The 18,381-nt window shown below is 40.6% G+C and overlaps 1 protein-coding gene across 12 annotated transcripts in view; it reads left to right on the top strand.

The window, feature by feature from the left end:
• The window catches only part of BACH2 (BTB domain and CNC homolog 2), a 376,418-nt gene that overhangs the window by 203,788 nt on the left and 154,249 nt on the right, over positions 1 to 18,381 (top strand). For 4 of the 12 annotated variants that reach the window (XM_034670834.1, XM_034670829.1, XM_034670831.1 and 1 more), the window contains one exon: positions 17,519 to 17,667. The exons of the other annotated variants lie outside the window; for them this stretch is intronic. The gene's annotated coding sequence lies outside the window, so the exon portion shown is untranslated. The remainder of the gene's footprint in view (positions 1 to 17,518; positions 17,668 to 18,381) is intronic. 12 annotated transcript variants of the gene reach the window in all.

The raw sequence follows: 18,381 nt of genomic DNA, 5'->3' as shown, positions 1-18,381 counted from the left end.
CTGCTTAGGAGATAATACCTTTCTTCTCAATGGAGGTACTTAATCAGAATCAACCACTTGGTTGGTGGTCAAGTCCTTGAGGGTGGATTGTGCTAGACAGCCCCCAAAATGCTTCTCACCCTGCTGTGGCATTTATCAATATTTATTTCATGCAGAGTGTGGAGTTGCTGTTCATTAATCATCTACTTGATTAAAATAATGAGCTATTAAAGCCAAATTAGAAGAGGTGGCCTCTTCTCCAGAGCTGCTCTTGGTGCCTGAGGATAATTTTATGGAACAAATATATTTGGAATAGCCTAGGGTTTCTGAAACTTCAGCTTCAAAATGAGAGAAGGTCTTTTTCTGGTCAGTCCTTACCTCGAGGAAGAAAAGAGAAATGTGCTAACCACACACCAGGGCCAGTGGGCTTCTGACCTATCTTCTTCTTTCCCCTGAAGATCATTTGCTTTGGCAGGGAGCTTTGCTGGGAGCAGCTGGCCCAAAGTTGATCAAGAAGTTAATTAATTCCAAGAGAAAGTGTTGGTGCAGTCTATGGTTATGGTGCATGATACATCTTAATTACTTTGTGGCTTAAAGCCCCAAATTTTGGAATTTAAAATCTAAAGATGAAGCACTTTAAAGCAGATTTTGATGACTAAAAGGAGGAAACTTGCCCCATCCTTTACTTTTCTTCTTGTTCAGTTGGTAACAGTAGAATTGCCACCCCCATCAACAGATAAAAGGACTGAAAAACAGGAAGCAACATGAAATGGTTTTAAATTACTTTGGGAAACTCCTGAAAGTGGGTGTAACGTGTGTGGGCCTTTAAAATGAATCATATTTATGCATTTGATGTACAGCTACTTAATTATTTCTTATAGGTCATCCTAACGTTCATTGGTATTTTTCTTTTCCTGGCTACATTTGGTCCTTCCTTGACATGTCTAACTGCTTGTTGGTTTGGTTCCCACTGGTATCATGGAGTTGTTCAAACTCGCCACTGATAAATGTGTTACAGAGTAGGTATGAAATAAAGAAATCACAAGAGATGAAAAATTCAGCAATTTAAAAAAGAGTAAGATTTGCTTAGTTAGCCCACAGCAAGAGCCTGGTGTATTTGTCTGCAGAGCAGCTAGACTGGAAAAGGTTTGGCTAGCCTTTTTCAGTATAGTCTCCTCAAAACAACAGTGAAGGAAGCCTTTGTTGTGTAAATGCCTTGATAGTCGAATAGCCCCTTGAAGCCACCTCCATTTCCTCACCCAGAGGGTCTGTCAGTGTCTGCAACACTGGTGTGTATAATCCACAAGTGCCCAGACCTCAGTAGGGACCAGGAAGGCCTGACCCTAATATCTGTGCGGCTAGGAGCAAGGAAGGTCAACGATGAAACTCACATGCCATATGTTTAAACATGAAGATATTATAAATCAAGCCAACAAACGAGTTGCATGAAATGTGTTCTGTCCAGCTACCTTGACATGATGACCTTTCAGAAGACCAGGTTTGGATTTAGGATTCTGAGGCTCCTTGGAGTTCCAGGCTAGAGCAGTAGTGTAGTGGTAGTGTAGGGAGAGCCAGTGTCCACCCTCCCCCTTCTTTCCTGCCCCTTCTCCTCCCATTCCCCCACTCCATCCCACACTGCACGGGCCTCAACGCATGCATGTGAACAGCGCAGCTCGACTCTAAGGGCCAGAGTTGGCACGTCCTCCAAGAGAAGCATTCAGGCATCAAGCCTCTGGGCACGGCAGGAGCAGACGCACCAGTGATGTTTCAGTAGAGCGTTTTGCCGATTTTGCCTGAATCTCCTTGCTCAGCCTCTGTTCCTGTTCCATTCTGCATGCCCCCACCTCTCCGCAAATTATTCTCCAGAATAGGTCATCTTCTTAATCAAGTTGGGAGGGACTGTTAAATTTTTTTGGAAAATAATATCACAGGACCCTCAATCCCTGAGAACTGTAAATCAGAAAGCCTGTGGCCACTTTCTCAGTCATTGACCAGGCCCCTTCACTTCTCTATACCTCCTTGTCCTCATCTATAAAAATGGAGAATGAGTAAGGCTTATTTCTGACAACTTCAAATGGATGTTTTCAGGACAAGTTTCTAAGTATGTATATAAAGGGTAATCAGATATCCCATCAAGCCCCCTTCCAGTAGAACTTCATTTAACAATCCAAGAGCTTTTTTATTTTACCAAGAAATATGATTCAGATTTCCCTAAGTTGACAGAAAAGCATGAAATCTGTTTCTAACAGATGTTCCCCATGATCCCCCAAATGTAAACATGTTTGCAAGATGATAGTGAGACAACCTGTTTACACAAGGAAGTACTTAAAAAAGCAAACACAAAAGCATCATCACCCAGAGCAGTCATTGTGATCAAAGTGCCGTCAATTATTAGGGTGTAAAGGGAACTGATGACTCAACTTAGCACCACCGCGGTCTCCAGATTTCAGTTTCGTAACAGAGTTTCTTTTCAGGAATATTCTTCATTTACACACAAATCCGATTTTCTTTCTAAATGTTTCTCGATTTTTGTCAAACCGAAATACCAGGATCCCTTCAAAAGATGACTCCAATACCCAGATTATGCTCAAAGGAGCGGCACACGGACACGTTTTGCCTTGGAGAGCTAGGGCTTTTCCTCCCTGGGATCTTGGTCCCTGAGAGGAGGGACAAGGTCTTCTACGGAGCAACTCCTGTCTGCTCTTACACCTCCCTACTTAGTCAGACGCTGCATAGAAGTTCTCAGACTGCATAGTGGTAGAAAATAACTTTCTGAATCAATCAAAGTGTGATATTTTGATCCTTTCACATGCCCGGGTATTCTGGGCAAGTGCATACTTAAATCAGTGACTCATGGATCAAGATGCAAAATAGGTCTCTGAATGCTGGCTGGCTGGAAATCAGTTTTTAAACCTGCAGCGAATATAGTCTAATAAAAGATATATATCATTTGTGCCAGGTTTAGCAGTTTTTGGGAGAGTTACCACCACTGTCCCTCCAACAAATGTACATTGGGAGTCTGTCCTGAGGTGTAAAGGTGTAGGTAAGAAGTATCTACATGAAAACCCATAAGAAGTCTCTGCTGACGGGGAAGGTTCTTTTGTAAAGGTTCGTTTGAAACTCCTTTAGGATGTGGTTTCCCATTGAGACAAAACTTTAAACTCTATTACTTTGAGAATGGTGAGGCTAGACCCTGTAGCATCTTTACCTAATGATGTCCACTCCAGTAGACCTAATGGAATAGGCTGAGAACCTGACCTGTCTTTCTAACACCCCTTTGTGGAAAATAGGTTTATGTCTCACAGTGTATCCTGGAGTTCCAGGAACTTACCTCTTCAAATTATTGTATGGTCTGTCGAAGAGTAGGAATGACACTAAGACTATGACCCAGAAGTAGGAACATCACCCAGGGCCAAGGGAGGAGGGACTAGAAGCGTGGACTTTTTTTTCCAGTGCAATTTAAGTGTTGAGTTTATGTGCTGGTTTTTACCTGTGCTTTGGAATACTTAAAAATATTTAAGACTCCAGTCCATAAAAAGAGGAAAAGAGAGTTAACAAACAGGTTCAGCCAAGGTTGCAGAATAGAAGGTCAATATACAAAAATCAATTTTATTTCTATACGCTAGCAATGAAAGACTCTGAAAATGAAATAAGAAAACAACTCCATTTACAATTGCACCAGAAAGAATGAGATGCTCATTAATTTAACAAAAGAAGTGCAAGACTTAAACACAAAACTATGGAATGCTATGGAAAGAAATTAAGAACTAAATAAATGGAAAGACATCCAATGTTCATAGATCAGAAGACTTAGTTTTGTTAAAATAGCAATACTACCCAAACTGATCAACATGCATATTCAATGGAATCCCTATCAAAATCCCAGCTAACTTTTTTTGCAGAAATTGACAGGCTAATTTAAAAATTCATATGGAAATGCCAGGGAGCCAAAATAGCTGAAACAATCTTGAAAAAGAACAAAGTTAGAGAACTCACCTTCTGATTTCAAAACATCCTACAGAGTTACAGTAATCAAGACAGTGTAGTCAGAGGACAATGGAATAGAATTAAGAGTCCAGAAATTAATCCTTATGTTTGCGGTCAAAGTTTTCCATAAGGGTGCCAGGAATATTTGATAGGGAAAGATTTGTCTTTTCAACAAATGGTGCTGGGACGAATGAATATTCACACGCAAAAGAATGAAATTGTACCCTACCTTACACTATATACAAAAATTTACTCAAAATAGATCATAAAACTAAATGTAAGAGCTCGTACTAAATGCAAGCTAAATGCAAAACTCTTCGAAGAAAACAGGAATAAATCTTTGTGACCTTAGATTAGGCAATTTTTTTTTAGATGTGATACCAAAAGCATAAAAGACAAAAGAAAAAATAAATGGAACTTTAGTAAAATCAGAAACTGCTGTGTCTCAAAGGAAACCATTAAGAAAGTGAAAAAGTAATCCACAAAATAGAAGATATTTGTAAATTGTATATTGGATCAATGATTGGTATCAGAATATATAAAGAATTCTTAACAATGCAACATTCGAAACACATATGACCCAATTAAATAATGGGCAAAGCATTAAAATGGGCATTTCTCCAACAAACACATACAAATGGCCAACAATTTCATGGAAAGATGCTCAACACTGTTAGTCACTGGGAAAATGCAAATCAGAACCACGATGAGATGCCACTTTACCCCGACTAGATGGCTAAAGACAGAAAGATAGTAATAAGTGTTGGTGAGAATGTGGAGAAATCCAAACCATTGTGCATTGCTGGTGGGGTTGGAACATGGTACAGCCATTTTGAAAAACAGCTTGACGGTTCATCAAAATGTTAAATATAGAGTTACCACATGACCCAATGTATTGGTCAGGGTTCTCCAGAGAAGCAGAACCAGTAGGATGTATATACAGAGAGAGATTTATTTTAAAGAATTGTCTCATAATTATGGAGACTGGAAAATCCAAAGTCTGCAGGTAGGCTGGCAGGCTGAGGACCTAAGGAAGAGCTGATGTTGCAGAGCAAGTGTAAAGGTGGTCAGCTGCCAGAATTCTTTCTTCCCTGGGAGAGATCAGGGTTTTTTTAATTAAGGCCTTCAACTGATTAAATAAGGCCCACCCACATTATGGTAGATGATGTGCTTTACTCAAATCTAGTGATTTAAGTATTAATCTCATCTAAAAAAATACCATCAAGGCAATATTAAAATATGTTAAACTTAATATTGGGTACCTATGCCTCGCCAAATTGACCCATAAAATGAGTCATCACACAGTAATTCCTCTGCCAGGTATATATCCAAGAGGATTGAAAACATATGTCCACATATATCCAACTGTAGTTAAGTGCTCATACCAGCATTATTCATAATAGCCCAAAATGAAAACAACCCAAATGTCCACTAACTGATAAATGGATAAACAGAATGGGATATATGCATGCAATGGATTATTATTCAAACATAAAGAATTATTGATACATGCGACAATGTGGATGAACTTTGAAAACATTGCACTAAGATGCCAGGTAGAAAAAGCCACATAGTATCTGATTCCATTTACATGAAATGTGCAGAATAAGCAAATCCAAAGAGACAGAAGGTAGGTAAGTGGTTGCCAAGGGCTGAGGGGAAGGGGGAAATTAAGAATAACCACTAATGGGGATGGGGTTTCTTTTTCGGGTGATGAGATGTTCTGAAATTAGGCAGTAGCAATGGTTGCACAACTCCATGAATGTACTAAAAGCCATTGACTTATACTCTTCAAAACCGTGAATTTCATGGTATATGAATTATATTTCAATAAATCTGTTAAAAAGAGACTTAAGACTCCAAGCATATGTGGTCCCTGCTACCTAATAGAGAGCAGCTGGGGTCGCTTCTAAAGTGCAGAATGTTGGGGCACCTGGGTGGCTCAGTCGTTAAGCGTCTGCCTTCCGCTCAGGGCGTGATCCCAGCCTTCTGGGATCAAGCCCCGCATCGGGCTCCTCCGCTGGGAACCTGCTTCTTCCTCTCCCACTCCCCCTGCTTGTGTTCCCTCTCTCACTGGCTGTCTCTCTCTGTGTCAAATAAATAAATAAAATCTTAAAATAAAATAAAATAAAATGCAGAATGTATGCTGAGCCCCATAAATGAAGAGTTGGGGGGGAGGATGTGAACCACCATCTCCCAGGCACATTTTGTGTCTCAGGAACTGTGTCTATATCAGCTCATTCAATTATTCTTTAAAAAAAAATAATGATCCATACAAGTTGGTTGTTATCGTCCCTGTTATTTTCTATTGGAAAAGTGAGCCTTTATTTAAATTAGTGGCCAAAGTCAGTCAGCTAGCAAGTTGGGATTGGACTCAGGTCTGTCTGACTTCAGGCTTACAGTCCTCCTGCTGCACCACATTGCTCAGGTGGAGAAGCCCTGTCCCTGGCTGGACGGAGACCACAGGGACTGCTGCTCAGCCTGCTGGGCAGATTGTTCCCAGGGGCTGAAGGGATGAAAGGCTGAAGGATGCTTTTGGAGAAAAAGCAAAGGAATTAAATACAAAATGGAGATTGTTATTTTTATGGTAAAGAAAAAAGTCAGGTCTAATTTTTACATTATGAGGGTGCCACAAAGGGCCAACAAAGAAAGTGACAGGAGAGAAAGGGGACAGCAGAGTCCATGACAGCAAAAGGAAGAACAGAACCCAGGAACATGAGGTAGAGCAGGCTCGTCATGGACCAGGGAGAGAAAAGAGTGTTCCCAGAGCAGTCAGCTGACTTGGTGAGAGATGTAGCCATGTTGATAGTGAGTTTGACCAGAAGCCAGGTGGGAATGTTCCTGAAGCCAAAATAAGAAAAGTCATTTCATCTCGAGACTAAAGTGGTACCAAAGGAGGTCACGCTGGGATGCTCTAGGGACAAAGTGAATTCTTTCGGAGTTCATTCCTAGCAGAAATGAACCTAGGGTCTGTGGATTCATAGGGGACCCCTGGAACCCCTCCCAGAATGTGGAAATATGTTGTGTGTATGCATCTTTTTCTGGGGAGAAAGTCATCGGGTTGTTAAAGGATCTATGACCGGAGGAGGTTTTAAAAAATTAGTTTAGCTGTTTCTCTTAAAGTGCCAGGCTAATTTTCTGGCTGTGTGATAGATTGTGTTAAATGGTCTGGCACTCCTAATTTTTGGAATAAAAATGAATTCTTAGTGAATGATCTCACTGCCTGCAGTGCTGTCTGATTCTGTCCTGGCATTTGATAGAACTTGTTAGGGGATTAGGTAAGACAGGATGTTGGTACATTTGAGGTCATTAAACCAAGAGGGGAAGGGGGAAAAAAAAAAAGAAATCTTGCTAAATATATTGTGGAGTTGAACTAAATGCTGAATAGCTGAGGGACGTTCTTTGTGCTCGGAGCCAATGCTTTGAAACCCCGCTTAGAAGCAGACTGGAGTGGCAGAGACAGCTCCATCTAGATGCAGCACGTTGGTAAATGCCTATCTTTCCAAGAAATACTGTTTTACTTGTCCTTTTATGGAGGAGGCAGGGAAGGCTGTGATTTCCTGGGTTGCATAACATTTTTGTAAGCAGATACAACTAGTATAGAACCTCAAGAAACAACAAAGTCTACTTTTTCACCCGGTGACCAGCATTCTCAGAGTTCTGGTTTCAAGACTGGGAGAATAATGGAGAATATGTCACAGAGAGCCTACTACATATGAAAGGTTTTGTTAGATGAAATGTAACCCCCAAAGTTTATTTTCTACCTATCTTTTCCTTCTTTTGGGGGAGCATTCTTGAATCTCATTTTGAATTTACTATGCAGAAAACACTTTTTTTTTTTTTTAAGTAGGCTCCACGCCCAGCATGGAGACCAGCTCAGGCCTTGAACTCACAACCCTGAGATCAAGACCTGAGCTGAGATGGAGTCGGACGCTTTAACTGACTGAGCCACGTAGGCACCCCAGAAAATACTCCTAAAAATGTATTGGATGAGTCACGGTGATGGTTGCACAACAAAATTAATGTATTTAATTCCACTGAACTGTATACTTCAAGATGATTAAAATGTAAGTCTTATGTTTTGTATGCTTTACTGCACTAAAAATACGTGTTGGATGATACAGAGGGAAAAACCATTTACCTTTTGAGATGGGAATTCCAAGTATCTTTATGTGTTAAATATAAGCCCTCTCCTCTGTGTGATATGAGTGTGTAAGTAATAGGCAAAAGCATATGTGGGGTGGAAATGTTCACTGAGCACTGTGTGGTCCCAGCTCTGCCACTCACTCACTGGCTGTGGGACCCAGGACATGCAGCCAAAGCATGTGATTAGCCCTCAATAAATGCTGCTTTCTCCCTCTCGTCCTCTCCTCACACCACAGTTTCCTCAGCAGTAAAAGGAGGAGGTTGAACTCAGTGATCTCCAAGGTCCTTTTAGCCCTGCTGATCCGTGCTTTATGAAACAAACAAACAAACAAAAATAGGTCTGCAAAACGGTATTGAATCCATCAGTATATACACACAGCAGCTTCGGCCACTTCTGACTTTTGCTCTGCTCCCTGTTTTTTCTTTTCCTCAGCCTGCAGAGAATCATGCACACGCTTAGAAAGGGGAATGAGAAGGACAGAGCATTGAGGTGGCTCAAGACAGAGGACTGGGGTGAGGAGCCTGGAGGCAGGTGTCAGGCTGGGTGCAGTGCCTACACATCAGAGTTGGCTCTTGATAGTGCTGTGTGGCTGTGGGTACCGTGGGATTCAAAGCCACAGCCCCACGTTCACTGAAGGCTGTATGACCACAGCAAGATTAAGCACCACTGATTTTTATACAAGGCAGATGGTGGCAGGAACGTCGAGACTGTAGATCCAGAGAGAGAAGCATAGTTTGTCACGTGAGGAAAAAGCAGCAGGAAGCAGAGCCTGTGTAGGGGAAGAAGAGGCTCGTGAGGGTGCAGGTGGCAGCTGGAGGGGAGGGGGAGAGCAGGTGCGTGGCCAGAGTCTCCAGTCAGGGGTTGAGCTGGAAGCAGATGAGATCTGGCTGTAATAAAGCAAAGCATAGGTACAACTACGCTAAGTCTCGTGAGTCCTCCCAGCAAATCACCCAACCTGGGGTGATCCTGGGGGACTTTCAATGCCAAGTGGGACTTGAAAACAGAGAAGCCAGTCACCATGGCAACAGCAGTGGACCAGGTGAGAGATGATGGTGACTGGAGTAGAGATGGAGAGGAGTAGACAGAATTGAGATATAAGTTGAAGGTAGAATGAACAGTACATGCTGATGGATTAGATGTTAACAAGTGAGAGGGAGAGAGGAAAAGCTGAGAAATCTATTCTCTTAGCTTTTTAGCTGGAACAGGTGGGTCAACAGTATTGCCTTTTCCTAAAATGGTTTATCACATCTCTCTTGAAGAACATATGGCTCACCTGTCTTCAGGGTCCTTCCTTGGCCAAACCTGCTGCAGTCCTCAGACCTGTGACGACTCTTTGTGGACCTCGCCAGCCTCACTTGGGGACAGCCCACCAGCACCAGCTTGGCGCCCACACCTGTGTAGCTTGGAAGTCAAGGGGCACCTGCCCCTGACAGATGAGGCCAGGAGGCACTTTCAGCTCCCAAAAGGGGTAGGACTTTGCAGGTTTTTCTGGCTGAAAAATGAGCACAGGCAGAGCCGAAGTTCTCAAATAAGGGGAAGGAGGCAGATAGCCCAGACCAAGTATGGAACCTGGGAGAAGTCAAGGCACTATTGGCCCATCCAAGTTCTCAGGAAACTGCCCTTCACTAAGCTGACAGGCAGCCCCAAGAGGGATACACATCTGCATTCTTGCAGATGAACTTAGTCATTGACTATGTGAATTCATGGATGATCTTTGACATAAGGATAGAAAGTATGTACTTAAACCCTAAATGGCACATCAGAGCCTGCTTCAGGCATTTTCTGCTTGGGCATTGCCAAGAATGGTGATGCTCTTCTGAGATTAGACCCAGGGTGAGATTCCTCACACAGTGTTTTCACTGCCATGTCCCATGACTAAGGACAGGCATCACCGTTAGAGAATGATCTGGGTCATTTTTTGATAAGCTACTTGGAATTACTTTAAAGAAATTACAGTAGAAAAAATTATTTAAGTCTAATTAATTCTAATTTCATTCTAAAGTGTGAAATATAACCATTTTAGTACTAACAAGTTAATTAATTCTTTTTATACAAATAATCAGATTGCTGTAGGACCCGCAGCTTTGCCAGGTTACTTTGACATTTAACTGGTAGCTCATGGAAGACTGATCATGTTTCCTTTGGGAAGAGGGACATAGTCCCCCCAAATTATAGTGGATGGAGTGTTGTGTAGGAAAGGAGTAGCCTTTAGATTCAGGCAGACACGGATCCAGATTGCATGTCAGCTCATCTCCAGCAGTGTGACCTTAGCCAAGGCATTAGCCTCTCTGAGCCATGGTTCTCTCATCCAGCAGATGAGCTAATAATACCTGTAAAATTTCTAGCGTACTACCCAGCACACAGAAGTTTTCAGCAAATGGAACATATTATTATTATTATGTATAAATACAGGCCAGTATTTTTTTTTAAATATAAAGCCTACAGAAACCCCAAAAGTATTTCAGGTTGTATATTTTCAACACTTGTTTTCTTTTTGATTTTTTCTTTTCTGAACTGTCAATGGCAAATGGTTCCAAAATAGCACCAACCTCTTATAAGAAAGGTGAAAATCTGGACAAACCATCATATTTTGGGAACGTAAACATGTTGAATATCAAAGAAGTGAATTTTCTAGCTATCGTTCTCCAACCAGAATAACTTGGTCCCAGCACCTGAAATGTGTAAGTGGAAACTTTCAGAGACATTTTCATCTTAATTTTCTCCATCCTGTCTGAAATGGCTGCGTCTTTCTGTGTTGTAGTTAAACAAAAAAAAAAAAAAAAAAAAAAAAAAACACATTTCCTTGCATCACCTTCCCATGCCAGTAGAGCAAAACACAAAAGCCACAAGATCTATGATTCAAGGTCTTCTGCTTTATACAAGTGACTATTGAAATTGCTTGAAATGTAGTTTTTAAAAATTCATCTCTGTAGTTTCCAAAAAATTAACCCCTTTCTTTTTAAAGCCCTTCTGGCCATAAAATGGTGTATGACTACTCCATTTAGTGTTTCTGAATATGAATAAGGGTGCCAGGACCATTCTCAGTTTACGTGCTTATCGCCAAAGCTGTCACCAAGTTTTTAGTAATATTTTATATAGCATGGGGCCAATGGAACATTTGAGATTGACCTTTTCTACAAGTGACAGTCTCTAAATGCAATTTGTACTTTTGGAACTAAGTTTTGAACCCTTGTTTTGTTTTATGAGCACTGTCATTTATCTTTCTACTCAATCCAGAGAGAAAAAGTGATGGGAATACGCCTGTGTGTGTGTAGATGTGTAAGAGTCCTTTATTATCTCCCAAAACCAGTAGTCCAACTTTGGGCAGGGGACCAGAGTGGCATTTTAAGGCTGGGAAGTCAGGTTGGCTCGATGGTATCATCCAAGTACGGCCCCACTGGAATACTGAGCAAAACCCAGTTGTTTTGCTCCGTGAGTATTTTGTCTCCAGGGATAATACAGTGAAGAGAATTAACTTAAAAACACCATGCCCCAGAGTATGATCCCTTGTCTTTCTAAATTTAGGCAAACCTGGATTCAGGTTCAAACAAGAACATAAGCCAATCCTCAATATTTTGTTCTGTTCTCTTTCTATCACTCTAACTTTCAGTCAACTGAGAAGAGGTGGTGAGGATTGGAAAGAATTGACAACAGGAGGACAGGGGAGGCAGCTTGGGAAATTGGAAAAGCATTAAACCAAGCCACTTTTAAGTTTCTCAGAAATTATGTTGTTAGTATTAGGTTCGTGACGTAGATAAAAATACCTCCACCTGTAGTTTCCTGGGGAAAAGTAAATAGGGTTTTGCTCATCACATCCCATTAAAACCACTAAGAAAATCTTACCTAAGAGGTGAATTGTAGAGACAAAGATGCAATCAGCCTCGCTTGTACAAGAGGTACCTTCTAGAAAACCTGATCATTTCTCTGCTAATTGGTATAAAATGTTCCCTTGCCCACTGCTTGAAGCTCGAGATCCACTTGTACTTTTATGACTGTTGTGTAATTAAATACCATTTACTTTTCCTTGGGCTTAAGAATGCAGGTCCCCCTGACTTTTTCTTTTAAGTAAATTTATGTTTATGCAAAAGGGAATTACTTACAGATAATTTCCCATATCTGGGATATGTTTCTTTACTTGTAAGTGAATGAACAGTAATCATTCAGCTATCTCTTTTTAAACTTTCCCCCAGCTTCTCTAACAGTAAATATGAAGAAATGAAAAAGCTGTGCTTTCATGCTTAGTGTAGCATTACCATATCTACTCACCCACCTTTTCCTAAGCACAGTCCTGTGAACCACCACAAGGCTTTGTGAGGTCTTCAGAAATCAGTCTAGCTGAGAAACGCCATGAGGGCAGGAAGTGTCCATGGCTCTCATCACCATTGTTTTAAGACACTTAAATGGTGCCCAGCATCTAGGAGAGGGTTGGTAAAAACTTCTTGAATGGGTATTGTCCAGTGGGCTTCTGGGGTCTGAAATATGTCCAAGAAAACCTGTATGTAAGGCAGCCTAGAGCTGCACTGTCCAACAAGGCAACCAACCACTAACCGCGTGTGGCTTTTTAAATTGAATTTAAACACGTTAAAATTAAAATTCAGCTCCTCAGTTGCCCAGTTGCACTTACTGAGTATTAAGTACTCAATAACCATGTGTGGCTGGTGGCTGCCATATTGGGCAGCACACATATTGAACATTTTTGTCATCACAGAAAGCTGTGTTAGTGCTGGTAGAATATCATTAGTAGAGACCTAAGTTGGTGGCTCCAGTCTTTTTAAATTGAAATTCCCATGTGACTATGATGTGCACTCATGATTCAAAAAGTAGCCCTTTCACATCTCTCTCCCCAACACTGTAGGAATTCAGTCAAGAAGGGTGGGTGGCTCACAGGGGGACTATCTCTTTGAAACTGAAAGCCCAACAAGAGCGGGGCTGTTAGCAAGACTGGCGTTATGGTGGTATGTACTTACTTGACTACGCTAGTTAGTATGTGAAACCTCTGTACCAGTCACTAAAGAGCTACTGTTCCAAGCTCCTCCAGCACCTACTTCTGTGGCCCAGAGGCCCTGGCCATTCACCTCGTATCCTCCAACCTCCCCTTAATCCAGCAAAATGAGTTAGCTGATGCCAGTCCCATCCCTGGGGCTGGGAGACTGCTCAGGGACCCCCCCCCCCAGCACTGGAGGCCTCAGATTGATGGGCACTGCACTTAGCCTCCAGGAGGGACTGCTCCCCAAGACTTTTTCTGAGAACTGCCTTGTCACCACCATGGCCAAGTACCAGATCATAGAACGATTGGCTTCGAGAAGACCTTACAATTATCTCATCCTACCTGTTCATTTTACTGAAGAAACAAGTCAGAGAGAGTCACTGGCCAGTTTGTGGCCAATTTAGAGATAAAACTTGAATCTCCTAACTTGGTACTTTTTTTTTTTTTTTTTTTGGCTACATCTTCCTGTTGTCAATTTCCTTAACTGTGAAATGGGGATGAATAGCTTTATGCCTCACAGAGTTGCTAGTAAAAAGAATAATGCTACCCCACATTTTACGTACATCTTATAGTTTGCAAAAACCCTTCTATATACATTCTCATTTAATCCTCCCAAGAACTTGTGAAAGGTGTTCAGCCCGGAGGCAGCGAATGACCTCCCCAAGATAACAAAGCTGCTGTGATAATGGGTCTCAGTCTCTTAGGGCTTGGGAAACTACACATTCTTTTGTAAATGTAAGATAACATAACCACATGGTATTACTAGTTTTTAGCTTGTGGTATTTTGCAGTTCAAGATTTAGTGACATTGAAAGTGGTAACTTTGTTCAAGCGACGCATTTTTTTTACTTTGATAATGTGCCAATTGCACAGACTTTGGTTCAACATTAAAACAGAAGTGGGCTGCTTCGAAGTGTATTTTTAAAATGAGAGAATCCAAATTTGTAATTAGCTTTAGAAATGTTAGCTGTGCAGTTTGAGTATATAAAGAGTTTCTGGTAATCATTTCTGTTATTAGTAGGTGGCTTATTTTATTTTTTGTATTTCCCCCCAAGCAATTAGGCATTTTGGAAAAAACAAAGTATGTTCTTTGAGGGGTTATTTCCTCTATTACTGCTTTTATTTTTCACACCCTGTAGTCCTAGTATACTTAGAAAATTAGCCACATATATGATTGTGGCAAAGAAAAATCATGTAGGAGCCATTCCACTCACTTGACACCTACCTGTCAGGAAAATGTTATTTAAGTTATAAAGAGAAGCCACGGTGAAGGGAATGATTCACTTCTTGATACATCTTTTGTCTTTTGGTCTTTTGATAATTTTGATAGAAACATCCCTTACTAAGATAAGATTATTGGGAAGATCAACTCGACACACTCCCAAAATAAAATGGAATTTCTCTTGTGTGTATGTTTCTTTCTTTCTTTCTTTCTTTCTTTCTTTCTTTCTTTCTTTCTTTCTTTTTCTTTCTTTCTTCCTTTCTCTCTCTCTCCCTGCACCTCAGCCATTTTATAGAATATGCTATATTCTACTGTGGAGAGATTGAGTTTATAGATAAGAAAAAGAGTGATGTTATTTTCATTCTATATAATTAAGAAGTATCTCTTCAGTTTTCTTTTATTAGCGTATGAAAATGATGGCATTTTCTACACCAGTTATCCTATAAGATTAAATACATATAAAGGGAAAAGAGAAAGAAAAATTATTAGACAAAGCTATAAATGGAAAGAAAATTGAGGTTGTGAGTCCTGATGTTATCATTACCAATTTGTAGTCACATCTGGGAAGAATGTGTTTGTGTGTTTGTTTTTTGAAGTATGTATTATGTGTGTATCTCCGTGTCTTCTCTGCATGTACCGTGTTGTGTGTTACAGAGCAGACTCTCAACTCTCTATTGTACTCTAAGAGATATGACCTCCCTCCTGTACATATAGGACCTTCAAAGCGTTTCTTACCATCTAGAGTTTTCTTGGATTTTATTTATGTCATTTCTCCCTGCTTTGTGCAGATGCTGTAGCAGTGCTGATCAAAAGAGCATAAAGGTAAAGTTTGTGGTTTATAGCCAGACTTGGAGTCATGGTAATAAGACCCTAGGCTTGAATAGGTCTTTGAAATTCCAAACTTCTAATTCCTCCAAACTTATTAGGGTGGAAGGGTGATTGATGAGTGAGTACATACTTTCAAACTTTGCAGCTACCAGTTTTTAAACCAATGCACCCAGCACACCCAGGACCAGAGCTGACACATCGTAAGAACTCATAAGGGTTAGCCATTAGTATTAGCTTGTCTGATTGGATTTCATCTTTACATCTCTTTCTGCTCCCTGATGGCCATGCTGAGTAGGAGCAAAATGTCCAAGAAAGACAAAAACACCAAAGGGAAGAGAAACACAAGTCCTCAGTAGCCTAGAAGCAGAATTTATGAGCCCACAAATAATTAGCATCTGGTTGTTGGTCTTCTTATGATGACATGTGAATTATTTCCACACCCACCCCAATACCTTTTTCCAAGTGACGACCCCATGGACAGGTGACTACTCCTCCATCACCCAGATCTGATTCAGTCTGCCTTAATGAGGTTCCATTTGATGGTAAACTCACATTAATCCCATTCTCTCTAGTTATGTGAAAGACAGTGAGTTGTTCACTATCTTCTGTGTAAGAAAAAACAAAAATAAAATGGCCTAAGTATGATTATCATTGATTAGAGCTTTGTTAAGATGTATGAGATGCAAGTGTATTTTTTCCATGCCTATGATAATGTGGGTAATTAAACAAATTAACCAGGCACTCATGCTGTGTTAGGAGTGTAAATTGGTATAGCTTTTCTGGGAAATCATCAAGACCCTTAAAGATCACACCAGTTGACCCAATAATTCTTTTTCTAGGATCTCCCTAAGATAGTATTCAGAAATTCAGACCATCTGATATTCAAATATGTCCCCCAAAGTGTTATTTGCATTAACAACAATAAAAACTGTAATTCCCAAAATGAAATCGTTAGATGAAACTCTTTTCTTTGGGATGTAATATTACATAGACTTTGAAAAGCATGTTTTTGAAGTGTTTTTAATAACTTGGGGAAATGCTCACATTCGTTTAACGTTGAATGAAAAATAGAAACAAAACTCTGGGGACATCTGGGTGGCTCAGTGGGTTAGGCGTCTGCCTTCTGTTCAGGTCGTGGTCCCGGGGTCCTCCTGCGTTGGGCTCCCAGCTGAGTGGGGAGCCTGCTTCTCCTTCTCCCTCTGCCTCTCCCCCTGCTTGTGTTCTCTCACTCTCTCATTCTCTCAAATAAATAAATTCATAAATAAGTAAATAAATAAATAAAATCTTTTTTAAAATGAAAGAAAAAAATACTCTGAGTATTTTTGTGTATCTGAAAAGGATACTGGTCTACAGTCTTTCATTCCCAATTCTGACTCCAAAAGCATTCCAAAATCAAAATGTTTTTTGTTTTTGTTTTTGTAATTTCTTTGGTAGAAATACCTGGTCGGAACTAACGTGAGATTCTATTTTAGTAAGAATATGCATCTGTTTTGCTATAGAAATATTATGAAATATGTGCTGCTCCAGACCATGATAGAATATTATGTGATAAATGGTTGTTGCACCAAAGTAGTTTTAAAATCCAAACAATTCTGAATTCTGAAACACATTCTGAAGCTCAGGAGTTTCAGTTAAGGGGTTGTGGAACTATACAACAAAATATCATTAGCGATTCATCAGTGCCAAGGTTATAGTTGATCTTTCTTTTTTTTTTTTTTGAATTTTATTTTAATTCTAGTTAGTTAACATACAGTGTTATCTTAGTTTCAGGTGTACAATATAGTGATTCAATACTTCCATACATCACCCTGTGCTCACCACAACAGGGCACCCCTTAATCCCCATCACCTATTTCACCCATCCCCCTGTCCATGGCCCCTCTGGTTTATTCTCAACAATTAAGTGTTTCTTGATACGTTTTCTTTATGCTTTTCCATATTTTCCAAATGTTCTACAATAAGCATGTATCAATTTATCATCAGAGAAAGGTATTAAAAATAAACATTTAAGGCATCAAAGAATCATCTCATTTCAGTCAGAATTCCTGAATTTATCATTTGCTTCCTGCATCTTCCTGTTACTGCAGTTACATGTGTCTTTTAAGCCAAGGTGTGCTAGTTTTTTGAAAAAAAAACATTCATGAGGTTGGACATTGACCCATCTCCAAACTGCTTTTGGGTTCGAAAGAGCCCCTGGTTAGGTATGCTCACCTTCGGGAAATATTCACAGAATAGGGTCAAGCCCGGGCATTAATCCCATGGGCTACTTTATCATATTCTGTTTATGGTTAGCAGGATGGCAGGAGGGAGGGAGAAACGTTAAGGTGCGAGGTTTACTCTGCTAATGGACAGCTCTTCCGCCCCATTCAGGTGGACACTCACTGACCTGTCACAAGGTTACCCTGCAAAGCTTTGGGGTCCATGTCTGAATGGATTGCTGTAGGCTTCTCATCTCTCCCTTCGCCCAGTTCCCTGCATCCTAAGACTCGAAGCCAGCACAGAGCCTGGAAAAATTACATGTAAGTTTTGACTGAGGTTCCTCTTTCCTCAAACCAAACAATGGTAAGAATTTTCTTAGATGATAATAGCCAAGTAGCCTAAACCCGCATGGGTTATTTTCTTTTAACAAAGTATCTTGAAAATTCTAATTGAGGAAGGGAGCAGGAATTGGAATCTGCATAGTGGTGGCTCCTTAATTCACTGGATCTTTAACTTGCATCGGAATGAGGGCTTGTGAAAGGACAGCTTGCTGGGCCTCGTGCCCAGAATTTCTGATTCCACAGACCTGGGGCAGGCTGGGAAGTTGCTGTGCTAACAAGTTTCCAGGTGATACTGAGGCAGGTGGCCCAGGGACTCCACTTTGAGAACCACTGCTTTAATTCAAGGGTAACTGAAAGAATGAACGATAAAGGGAGAAAAATGTATGAAATATTTAGTATTAAATGCCACTAAAGTAAGATATGTAGTGCTTTACTGAATATATTGACCCATCTCTCAAGAAAAGAGATTTTTAAGGTCCTCTCAGCACCGTCACATTTGAAGTTTCCGCCAAGAACATGCCGTTATTCTGTGGAGTCAATAGTGCCAGTTATTCTTTGCCCTTGGATTTCAACAAGGGTGGCTAACTGCGCTCTATCCGGAGAAAATGACAGCTGAGGTCCTTTTCCGGGTATGCTCATCATGTTTTTAGATACTCAAAAGGGAAAATCCTTTTTCCCCTGGGTTGAGAAATA

Source organism: Ailuropoda melanoleuca, chromosome 10 (genome assembly GCF_002007445.2).
Source record: "Ailuropoda melanoleuca isolate Jingjing chromosome 10, ASM200744v2, whole genome shotgun sequence".
Lineage (NCBI taxonomy): Eukaryota > Metazoa > Chordata > Mammalia > Carnivora > Ursidae > Ailuropoda > Ailuropoda melanoleuca.
The sequence above is the reverse complement of the archived record's forward strand: the minus strand, read 5'-3'. Positions and strand labels throughout refer to the sequence as shown.